Source organism: Zeus faber (genome assembly GCF_960531495.2).
Source record: "Zeus faber genome assembly, chromosome: 10".
Classification (NCBI taxonomy): domain Eukaryota; kingdom Metazoa; phylum Chordata; class Actinopteri; order Zeiformes; family Zeidae; genus Zeus; species Zeus faber.
The window spans coordinates 31,024,729-31,029,728 of record NC_137199.1 but is presented as its reverse complement, the minus strand read 5'-3'; positions in this window follow the sequence as shown (position 1 = coordinate 31,029,728).

The following is a 5,000-nucleotide window of genomic DNA, read 5'->3' as shown; positions in this document are numbered from 1 at the left end:
ATTTTACCATGTTCACAAACTCCAGAAATGCGCAGCATCACGTATCCAAAGCCATAGTCATTATTATTATTATGGTAATATATGCTAAATATTTAGCAAAAATATATATTTTTAAGTGATAAATTGTCAATAATAATTGTAAAAATAATTCCGAAAATCATACTCTTTGGAAGATCTCTTGGATCCAACTGCTCCAGCTGCAACTGTGCTTTACAGGTGACTTTATTATTGTATGTATCATATATTATGTTAAGATGTCAAATTTTAGGTAGCTATCAACACAATCTGATTCATCAAATAATCATTATTTAGTTTATAGCCTTGATAGAACTGTCGTATAAAAGCAACACCACACACTTTAATAACATTGTAGACACTAAAATAACTTAGTAATTGTATAGTCATTCATACCTTATATACAGTATCTATACCGACCATTTGTTCTGTGCATTGAATCACACTTTGTATATTTTGCATATTTGTATATATTTGGCAATTTCTGTTCTTTATTTTTGTATATTTGGCTATTTTTCTTTAGGAATAATTTTTCAATTAGGAATTTTTTTTTTTTGGGTGGGGAGTTGTCGTTACAGAAACACACTAATCCTCCAATGACAAATTCCTAGGGATTCAGATTCTGAAAAACTTTGGGTGAAGAGTAAAAAACGACCTGCGTGTGCGTGTCAGTTCATGTTGATCATGGTAGATATTACGATACAGAATATCTCTTTATTGTCATTTTTCACGTAGGATACAGCGGAATGTGCCCTCTGCATCTGACCCGCCCACCCGGGATTGGAACCCCTGAGCCCCTGTGCCGCCTACAGTGTGTACTAGTGTTAGTACTGTGTCTCCAACGTAGTTCATGTTCATGTTTAAACTAAATTCATCAGAACCTTGCGATCTCATTCAGGATGTGAACTCAGTCTTTCCGTCGCGTTGCATCACTGGAACCAAACGGGGCTTTTCTGGAAACACTGATAATTAGTGCAGATGCTATCCGTCTTGAGAAGCCGAGGAGACGGTGCCACGGCTCAGTGCGGCGCCGGTGGAAAACATCTGAGCGCCGAGGTTCGGGCGACGGCAGACATTAGAAACCGGGCGGGGCGGAGCCCACGCCGCCGCGGGACCCCTCTGGTCTCCGTCAACCGCGGAAATAACTTTGATTTCACGCGCTGGGGTTTCGGGGATTTGGCTGACAGAACACGAACTGCATCGTTTAACCGAAACGGGAAGCTCCCGCCGACCCGCTTGTCTCACCCCGCGGGGGGTCACACATCTACCCCCACACCATTCACAGCACATGCCAGTTAAGGGTGATTTCACACCGTCCTCGTTTAGTGTTTTTAATGACAATTTTTTGACTCAACCACGCCTCTACTCGACTTCACCTCTCATGGTGTTTCTTCATGAAACAAGGTAAATCAAGGTCCCTCCGGGTCGGTAGGCAGTTTGATCGTTACGGTTTCATGTACGTACCGTTTGGTAACCAAAGTTACCAGAGTACAGGAGCCCAATTCAGATGGTTCTGGCATCGGGTAAGGACGCCCCCAGGGATACTCAGGCAGGAGTACCGAGCAGGGCCAAGCGGGAGGAGACCCAGGAGCCGCTGGAGGGATTCGCCTCGGAATCCTCCGAGAAACGATGAAGGAAGCTGCTGGGGAAGTGGACGTCTGGAACCGGGTAAAGGCAACAGGACGGATGGGAGAATGGAGTTACCGTTCTGGGATTGAGATCTGCTGTGGTCTGTCTGTGGTGATCTGTTGCAAAGAGTTCTTTATATATACATATATATATATATATATATATATATTCTGTGTACTAGAGAAAGTAGTAGAGAGCTCCTTTAAAGCTCAAGGTATTATCAGCAACACAGCCTGTGCAGTGGAGCATTGCAACTCACACAAAAGGACGTTAATTACTCAGCGGCCTTCATCTAAAGCTAGGAGAGAAGGACCTCGCTGAGTAAGATGTTCACCCTATCAGTTCACCAAAATCTGTTTCTGAACTAATTTTATGCATAAAATAATCAATCCAGTTGCTGAATCTTCACCGTTTTGGATCTACGAGGCTTCATTTAAAAATTGGTTTTGACTCTGGTTGCCGTTCTCCAGGCTTGTGGGAGACTGGACACCACACCGCGACACATCGGGAGCACGCAGGGATTTTATGTTTCATGTAAACAATGAAAAATATGTGACCCGCCGCAGCAAAACACGCTATCTCTCGCATTTCTAAAATCGTCAGGAGCAGCCAAATTAGTTTAAAGTTTCTCACAGGAAAAAACGATTTTTCCAGATTTGTTCCTTTATGGTTTTTTTTTTATCTCTCAACGTATTTTCAAAACAGAGTTTAATTCATGAATAGTAGATAAATGTTAAACCGTGGAGTTAAATATTCCTGTTAGATTACATGGGAAACGCAGTTCACTTACCGAGACGCTGAACAGTGCTGAACAACGCCGATCGACGGTTCCCTTTACAGCAACCGTCCAGGTGAAGATCATTTCTCCATATTCCATGTGATGTGAAGTCACAATGTGAAACCCTTTTGAAAGCTTTCAACCTTTAAATCGTATTACTTTTACACACGGAGCCACTGCTGTGGAGGGGGCCTGTACCAATGTGTACCATCCATACGAAGAAGAAATGCTGATGTCACTTCCGTAAACAAGACGAGGATACGGTTTCACTTGTCTGTGAAAACTTTCGTCTCCGTGTTGTTATGGATTAGGAGAAGTGGGTGGAGGAAGATCTAAATCACATCACGGATCTTAATCTGACCAGTGTGATAGATCCAAGTCAGTGTTAGCAGCGCGTACTGGACTTCATTTTCCGTGATGATAGTCAGTTCTCCAACAGCGACGCGGAGAACGACAGCGACGCTGAGTGTGATATTACTCCGGACTTGGAGAACGTTTCAAACAGCGGATTTCAAACTAAATGTGACGATGAAACAGAATATTTTCTGGAACCACTGGAGGAGACCGACGATACGTCCATTGTTGTCGAAGAAGTTGATGACGTGATGAAGTCCGTTGAAGTTGGTGACAGATTTTCAGATTTTCTGAGACTCATAATATTGATAAGATTCTACATTTTGTTGTGTTGTCCGCACTTTTAAACTCCTTAATAATTCCACTTTTATAAAACATGTATATTCTTACCGTGAAATTAAAAAAAAAGTAAAAAAAAAGATGTGTGTTGAACACACTGTTCAACATTCCCTCAAAACACAACAACAATGCAGAGATTGCCCCATTCAGCAGGCTGTCAAGTGGCCATTCAGCGAGGTGTCAAGTCCCTTTTCAGCAGGCCGTGCGGCAATGTTGGTCCTCCAACCCCACCTGCATTCTGGGAGCTGGCTGAATGAAGCCAAGTGTGGGGGAAACTTTGGAGGTGATTATCTCAGAATGACGGTTTGCCACACCCTTGTCATTAACAAGCCATAGGTTTATAAATATTTGCTTTATTTGCACAAGTGACATCTTGTTTTGAAGCTCTGATTATTCACTTTCAAATTATGTGAAAAAAGGCAAAAGCCACCATGTATCGAAAGTACGCGGTGGGTCACATATAATCAATAAATAAATATATTAATCTACAATAAAAACACTGTTTTTATTAGTTTTGTTTGGAGAAACGCATAGAAGATCGTGCGTTTAGCCTGCAGTCTATCTACCACATACTTTTACTTTTTAGAAAGAAACACAGCAGAACAATTTTCCTTAAATACTTACATTTTTATCGTCTGCAGTTTCTTCCCGGACACTTGGTTTTAATTCCTCTTTCTTTTAAAAGATTTGTGCTGGTTTGTGAAACCAACAGAGCAGTCCCCAGAGGTGCTTGGTATTTCTCCAGCCGTGGGTGGAGTTACTCAGATGGGGGTGGAGGTTCAGATTCTGATGAAGCCTAAAATTATGTAGGAAAGGGCTGCAAATGTAAACGACTCGTTTCACCACGTTTTCTGAAATAGGCAGCTCACAACCAACTAGCTGGGTTGCCTAATTGAACAGTGCGTGTGTTAGTAGGACCATCAGAGACACAAATGTATGTGCACAAGCACTGAAAAAGTGAGTTTTTCACAACAGGTGACCTATAAGACACGTACGCCATTGTTTCACCTTCCGCCCTTGTGGCAGTTTTTCCTGCCAGGCGCCCCCCAAGTGACGTGTTCAGGGACGTCCAGCACAGAGACACCGATGACGGATGGTTGTAGACACCAGTTTATTGTAGAGAGGAGGCCAGTTGGAATTAGCCCAAGAGCAGATAGAACAGGTCATGACAGGGTTCCTATCCTGAGTGTGTGTGGGGATGGGGGTTTTGCCTGCTGCTCGTTGGACCAACCAACGAGCAACATCTTTGCAGCCACCCTGACCCAATCACCTAGATCCAGGTCAGATGTGACTGATCAAACCACACCATTCCCACACAACAGTCACATTTGGCCAGGAGCCATTGAACCATAGGGCAGAAATACACAGTAATAATGTTTTTATTTTCATATTCCCTGTGCTAACAAACCCATGGCCTTACCTCACGAGCCAGGCTTCCAAGCCTCATCTCCCGTAAGTCTCCTTGGCAACTGTTGCTACGTCCAGCAAACACAAAGCAACCGTGGACCTTAGAAGATGATGTTGCTGATGTTGTGGACTTATTTGAAGGGATTTGGGAGCAAAACAATCACGGGGAATCGCTTGATGACACATGTACATGGCCCTTATGTCACGACCAGAGCTAGGAGAGACCCAAACGCACGACACAGGGAGACGTAAGGCAGGCAAAGGATGTTTATTAGCCCGGTCAGGTAGTACCCAGTCAGGTAGGGATGCAGCTGGGCTGGGCAGGGATGATGATGACCAGGAGAAGGGGTCCAGGATCCGGGTGGAGAGACGGGGAACCAGGCTGGATGGAGAAGGATGGGCAGCCTTGGTCGATGAGCGAAGACGGGCAGGTAACCTGGGCTGGCTGGATTTGGAGAGACAGACTGGGTTGACGAGA